The following is a 7,965-nucleotide window of genomic DNA, read 5'->3' as shown; positions in this document are numbered from 1 at the left end:
TTATTTTAAATATATTCCTTAATTTTCAAACAATTGCATGACTAAAAATTACATTTTTAACAGGTATAATAGCTGTAAAAAAAATACTAAATGTGGAGACTGCTTAAATTATTTAAATACACAAGTTGGAGAGGTATCACACCCAGCAGCAGAATTAGTAAATTAAAAAACTAGAAGATACTTGACTCACCCAAATCATAACCTTTAAATTTTTATAAACATTTTTGAGTTAAGCTTTGAAAAACATGCTGATTAGTTGAATGTATTTAATGATACGTTTGATGGATTAAATACAAATTTCAAATTAATGTGGGGCTGTAATAAACATAAAGGTGAAATCATGACCAATATATATATAATGTATATAACAATACGTATGAGACAATATTCATATGCAAAATACCAAGAAAAAAAAATTGGCTAAATTGGTACCAACACAGTAAAAGAATTCATATTTAAATAGTGTGTGTATATAATAATTATGTACAAATAATGTATAAATTGTAAGTACCTAATTAAAAATGATCCTTATCATGATTTTGAATTTTTATTATTTCATACTGACTAAAATGAATCCAGGAAGTAGTTAATATCCATTATAGATGATTTTTGGACTAATATTTAAAAATGAAGACACTTCAATTAAAAACGATTAATATAGTTGGCAGTAAATATGTTTAACAAATATTGTTAATTACTTATTTTATTAGTAATACATTTTGAAGGTATAATAATTTTACATAATAGATAATTATCTATAGTATTTGATAATATTAAGAATAAAAGAGACATAGACCTATAAAGATATGGACTGCGCCTCCCACACACCCCGCCTATATTGCCGCGTTATGAACAACGTTAGAAAGAGATAGATAGAGTTGTAAGGTTGTCCATGGAATAAAAATTGAAAAGAAATGTTATATTTTACTATTAGTTTTAAAGACTTATGTAATTTTTAATTTTCTAGTATAATTGAAAATGGGACGGTGCCGGAAATTAAAACCGAAAAACATGAAGAAGTGAGCCATTCAACACACCGACATATAGTTGTTCAACAGTCAAAAATTAACCTACAAGAAGATTAGTCGAAAATACTTACAAGTAATAGAATTTATCAAAAAAAGTTGTTTAAATTAGTTATTTTAAATTTGATATTCATAGTGATGTCGTGTATTATCTCAAAAACATTGGTATTGACCATTTTAGCTAGTGCAGTATATTATTTATAATCAATGGTCTAGCTTTTACAACGATTCGTTTTAGTTGGTTTCTGAAGTCATTATTACATATTTTACTGTGGACTGATTAAATTACATAGCAAATGTAATGATCTGTAATCGTATGCGATTTGTATTTTGGTGGGTCAAGTGTTTCTTATTTTATTACGGTAAATAAAATGGCTACATTTAATTTCAGGAGCGTTTTTTAATTATTTTCTTTTTAAAACATTTCCTAAAAACAATTGTTATTAATTAATACAAAAAAATATAATTTTATACATCATTCAAAGAACAATAATATATACCCAGAAGTATGTATAAACTCCGTACATTATACACTTAAAACATTGCTTTTTTATGTTTTTAAATATTGTTTTGAAGTTTTAAATTTTTGCATAACGTTAAAGACTAGTTATAACCAAAAAGCTTATGTAAATAAAAAATAATAATACACAATTTAATTAAAATGTATTTAAAAAAAAAAAACAATTGAAACAATAAATAGAAATAAATAAATTATAACTTTTTTTATTTTTCATCCGTATTCATATCAAGTATTTTTTTAAGTCTAATTGTATTTAAATTTTATAATCAGATTTTGCATGGAATTAAACTTTGTTGTTTAACAATTCAAAAAAAATATTTTTTTTCATTAATTCCATAGTAGGTACTTTAAAAAAATATTGATGTTAGTTATTAATTATTATAGTATTTAATAACTTAAATACACTGTTTCATTTGTATTTATTAATTTATTAACTTCAGTACAACAACTCAGAATAATATTCTGTTCACTTACATTCGATATTATTACTGAACAAATATCAATTAAGTTATGCTCAGACCCACTATTTACAATATTATTTTCACAATATTCAAAACCTTATGTTGATTAGCTCTGCGTCTAATTTTAAAAATTAGGCCTAAATGATTAGGTCTTCCAGATTTGTTATAATTTTTTCCATATGCAGAGCAGCTTCTTGGTCCACGTTTATACCCACACTTCTTACAACTATAGGTACTTATCAGTTTCTAGCACCAACGGTCTCTCCACTTGTGATATGTTTGACTACTTCCTCCAATTACACGTGAGATATTATACATAGGTTATGAATCCAGACCAGCCACTCATAATAATATTAAATATATAATAATACAATCATACAACAAATAGATACATTTAATTCAGTATTATCGTCGATTTCAAAGTCCACCGATAATTACCAATGTTTGTTGTTATTTTGGTTCTGGAACAAATACATACATAATTAAACCGTAGTCAAAGACATTATACTTTAATGTACATAATAATATATAGATATTGTACAGTGTGTTTAAAGTGCAAAGATAACATGGAATCTTCATAGGAAAAACACGAATGACCTTAAATTTAAATATGTTTTTTTTTTCATGAAAAATACACTGACACATTGATAAAAAATTGTTCGCCTTTACTTGGCGCAAAGTAGGTTGGTTTGTATATTATATTAGACCTACTCAAACATTTTTTTTTGCGCGCCACATAAATTTTTAATTTATGGCAAAAAAATAGAAAATGTCAAAATATGAACTCGATTAGATAATAATTATATATATATAGAGGCGAGTCTAAGCTATTTTGTCCATTTGAATAAAACGTGTGAAGATTTACATCTTTTGACTATAATATATTGTCTTAATCGATTTTGAAGCTACAATACTTGGAGTGGGTTCGTTGGAAATATTATGTCAATAAAACTTTGAAACAGTACATGACGTGAAAAATATTTGATTTGTTATTATTGTTTTATTTTGTAACTAAACGATTTACTAACTTAAAAAACAGAACTTTTATATTTAAATGAACTTTCAAGTAGTGACGTCAAAAATATTTTCCTCTTACACCGTTTTGGAGTCGCCATAAATTAAATAAATACCTCCCCAATTATTTTTTTTTCGTTTGCTATTTTATTACTAAATTAATGTGTCGTTCATTGTAACAGTGAATTATTTCCTTGTAATTGGATTTTGAAATAACTAGCTGTTTGCAAATTAATCAGTAGGAAAACAAATACAAGTATTCATTCAGTGTTTTCTATTTTTTTTTTTTTTGTATTTATTGTAGTTTTCTTCTTTTTATTTTTTTAACAAAAGATATGACAACTAAAGGCGTGACTCCGTTAAGCAAAACTATGTATGTTTTAAAAATTTGGAATTACACCACTTTTACAATATATTAACACCCCTTGTTTTGCACAGCCTGACTTGTCCTTCGGACGATAGAACAGCACATATTACTGTACACGGTGATCTCAGTTCTTACCCGACCGACTTGAAGCGAAATAACAATTTCCACCACTTTGAGAACCTAACATTTTTTTCTAATTTCTATTGCGCGTTAAAAAATACTACGATATTCTTGAACAACAGCAACATTAAAAACGCTTATCTTATATGTACATATTATATTATTTTACCCACGCGATACTCAATTATTTGCGCTGTAAGCAAACAGAACACAGTGTGAAACCTTGTTACTGTTATTATACAATAAACGGCGGTTTTAATCGTTGACGAGACGTTGCTATATTATTGTTTTTAATGTCTGCACACGGTCAATAGTGTTATCAGATAATTGTACTCCCTACACCATCAGTAATATCCAAGTGTCCAACCACCGTGGTAGTGCGAGTGCGAGGCAAGTTCGGATTGTGCATTGTTCATACACCTTTACAAATTTGCTGTTCCGGTAAGTTGCATTTTTTTTTATCAAATTTCTACCCTCTAATAGCAATCGAGGATTTTATAAGAAAAAGTCTAAGAACGGGGATTTTTTTGTACATAATATACAGGATATAGTATATAGTATAGGGTGGTGCAAAAAAAGATTGAGTATTTTGTTTTTAAAATCACATATTTAGGATATAATCCGAAATTGTATTCAATTTGTAGTATATGATAAATTAAATCTGTTTTGCATATTTATCACTCTACTGCAACATTGAAATAGCAAAATACTAAAAAGAAAATTGTAATATTGAACATATTTAGTTACCATATTTTAATAACATTCGTATTAATTAGTTTTTTTTAAAAAAACTTTTTTTTCTACAATTTCTATGATTTTCAACCACTCGAAGTAAGTGTTTTTTTTTTTTTTGTTCTTCGTTGTTGAAACTAGTCATGAGTGCAATATTGAGCTTGTATCTTCTGCTGTAGAATTATAAAAAAAAAAAAACTGTGTGTGTCATGTGATTGACGTTAAACTTAGATCTCAATATGTTATATATTGACACAGCTTTTTAATAATTCGATTAATGAAATTATTGTTTTTAATTATTGAATAATATCGAAGGAAGTGAAAATGAAAGTAAAACAAATATTTAGATTTTTGTCGATAAAATAATTATTTTATTTCTGTATTAGTAACAGATGGCTTATAAGGAATTTAACTAAAAAAAATGGCCTATTTAACCTAAAATATTATGTCATGGACGTTTTAGATAGTTTGTTTCCAAATTCATGCAATACTTACTTAGTAACTTTTAAATGCGCTACATTATTGTCATCAACAAATTCAAAGTGTAGCAACACAACTGTTATGACTAGTGCCTTTAGTTAAATATATTGTAACTGTCCATATTTTATTCTACAAATCGTATTGCTTTAAAAGCTGTAACTTATATTGTTTTTTTTAACCCCTACGTTTTAGACCAAAAAGCGAGATACAATTTGGACTACTCAAAATGGTCCGATTTTAATTCTATAAAGATACATAAGTTCTTTGCAACTTAACTAGGGTATGTAGGAAACAGATTTTTGATCTTTTGCTTTTCTTATGTAAAAACAATTGGGTTTTAATATGGAAAAAATTGCAAATCTGATTTATTTAATTACACGAAATTGAAGTTTTTAAATGAAAATTTGCTTCCTACATAACATAGTAAAGTAACCAAAGAACTCGAATCTTTTTACAGAATAATAGAAATTGTACCATTCTATGTAGTCGGAATTTTGTCTAAAATAAACAAAAAAGGCTTTTTCCAATAGAAAAAGTGATTTATATTTAAAATAATACTTTGAAGATTTAAAAATTAATAATATAATAATAATAATAATAATAAACTACTATTATTATTATTTCTCTTTTATTCTTCATTTTTAATTATATTCAAATTTTTTATTATTTTCTCTCACATACGCCTATACAATTGATGGTGTATTTTAAAAACTTCTATTGTACATGGAATTCTTAAAAACAACATATATGGATTTTATTCAACCTTTTAAAATATCACTTTTAAATATAATGTAATAACAGAGACTTTGTGACCAAAATCTATTGATCATTATTTACATTATTATTATTAATAAAATAATAATAAATTAATATAATTTTTCAATAATAAGAAGGATCATACTGATCGTGTGACATACGAAAAAAAAACCCCTGTTTTTGGTAAAAAAACGAATCGTCAAAATATTTTATAACGTTTTAGACCAAAATCAATATTTTTCAACTGGAAATGTTTTGAATTGAAATTTTTTACACTTCATTTTTGCAAGTACTATCGATAAACTATGAAAAACTAAAAGAATATCACCTATCTTCTAAAAAGAATAGAAACTTTTATTATTTTTCTGTTGGTCAAGGAAAGTATCAAGTCTCAAGGTCTGGACATTTGACTGAAGGTAAATCTGGCGTGGAGCTACATCCAAGGTTGGGCAAAATACAGTGTTTTGTCGACTAAATAACAAAAACACAAGATACGTGTACCTTGAAAATCAAAATACAATTATCTTAAGTTAAAAATACAAAATCCGTATTACGAGTAATATTTTTTTTGTGTCTTTATCCACTGTAACTTTTTTAATACTGGGCCGATTCCTTCAAGTAACAACGCTATAAAACACAAATTATATATAGTTGGTAACTGGAGGGGAGGGGAGGGTTGGTAAAAGTTCTCTTTAGAGTGATTCTAGTAAGTTTTTAGCACAAGTTTTATGTCTTTATTTTTTTTTTTTTTTTTTATTAGCATCAAAGCGATTATTTGAAAATTATTTTATCCGAGCATGTCAGTGGCGTAGAGGCAAAATGGGATCAAAGAATTAACACATTTTTAAGACAAAATCACTTTCAAATAAATGCATCGATGCGAATCAGTAGTTGGTATTTTCAAACCACCGCAGTAAGAAGTTACCAAATTGGTGTCCAATATCTGCAGATTATAATCAAAGCGTTTCTTGTATGTGGATTTATTACTAACTCTCAATTACAGGTCTAGTAGAATTGAATATTTCTAAACTGGTTCTACATAATTTAGCATCTATCTATTCCCCTGGAAGGCGTGGAAACTTTTTCTTTATTTCGATTTTTAGGAGGTGAAGTTTTAGGGTATTTAGGGTCAAAGCCAACTAGGGGTAAAATACATATAATGTTTTATAATTTGTATTTTAGAACGACTGAATTTGCTTTTGTTATATATTATGTTGTTTAATTAAAAAATATTTGTATGGACTCTCTTCAGGGTGATCCTGGTAACCTTTCAATATTCAAGTACAAGTTTTGTCTTATTTTTTTTTAATTAGCATTTAAGCGTTTTTTTGACAGCGATTTTCTCCGAGTACGTTGAAGGATCTATAGACCAAGTTCTGTATTGCTATAAATTTGTACTTGTACATACATATATTTATTTGTACTAATTTCAAATAAACCCAGAACCGAAATAATAAAAAAAAAGTTCATTATGATTAAATAAAAGTGCCTTGATATTGTAATACGAACGATTGTTTTTTTTTTATGATTATAATATAATATGTTATAGGTCAATTAGCTTTAACGCGAGACAGCGTAGCAGTAGTTTTCGGTAGCACTTTGCCCAATTTCCAAAACAATTCCGCCAACCCGATCGAATGTGGTATTATATGATTTTCAATTTTAACGACAAACATTTCGCCTACTCTAAGAAAGTCATCAACGGTAGGCTTTGATAGTAGGTTCTCGCCAATTATCTGACGCTGTCTCCTGCCAAGAGCTTCGACACCCTCCAACTCGCTTGTGACCTGTCGGAAAAGGTGCTCTGTCAAAGAGTGTTGACCTGTCGGAATTGTCGGAATTTGCTCGAAGTAAACCCTTATTTGACGGGCGTATATAAAAAGTAACCACGGATTGTTTGCCAAATAGTTTTTTGGCTTCCGCAACGAATCGAGCATCATGGACGCTTCTTTATCGAACAAAAAATCCTCAATTGTATCAGGCCTGAGAACGCCTTTGATGTCGTAGAAAACCGGTACCATATCGATTGGCCGTCGTCATTGTAACCGGTAGCCAATTGATTTTTCGAGCTTTGTTGTATTCTATCCAAATCATTCTCCACTTCTTCCTTGTCATTGGAAGTCCGCACACCGGTTATGAGAAAAACCATTGCATACCATAATTTCAACACTGTCATTTTGTCACCTCTTACATTTTTTGCTTAATCTGCGAAATATTATAATACTTTTGTATTATAGCGAGGCGCTTTAAAAACGTAAAACAAATGTGTCTTCCGCGTGTATACGATTTATGATAATACAACGGCAAAACGTACCTTAATTTTCAGTAAGAAAATATAGTCATATTTTCTGTAAGAACTAACGATAATTTTAGTCTACACGACGATTACATACGGCGAAATACATTTGACCTGTCACTCACGTTAGCATAGACTTTGATTAATAGTAGAAAAATAAGGGTAGAAATCAAAAGTAGAACCAACCCGTTAAA

General features: G+C 28.1%; 1 protein-coding gene across 1 annotated transcript in view; it reads left to right on the top strand.

Moving 5' to 3' along the window:
* Positions 1-3,871: 3,871 nt before the first annotated feature.
* The window catches only part of LOC126845283 (protein mono-ADP-ribosyltransferase PARP12-like), a 67,505-nt gene continuing 63,411 nt past the window's right edge, over positions 3,872-7,965 (top strand). Inside the window, exon 1 of the mRNA XM_050583933.1 lies at positions 3,872-3,948. The gene's annotated coding sequence lies outside the window, so the exon portion shown is untranslated. The remainder of the gene's footprint in view (positions 3,949-7,965) is intronic.

The sequence above is a fragment of the Adelges cooleyi genome, unplaced genomic scaffold, assembly GCF_023614345.1.
Source record: "Adelges cooleyi isolate 19-005CV unplaced genomic scaffold, UGA_ACOO_1.1 ACOO_flye_CR_arks_rails_tigmint_CR_PRNA_732, whole genome shotgun sequence".
NCBI lineage: Eukaryota > Metazoa > Arthropoda > Insecta > Hemiptera > Adelgidae > Adelges > Adelges cooleyi.
This window is presented reverse-complemented; position numbering and strand designations above follow the sequence as displayed.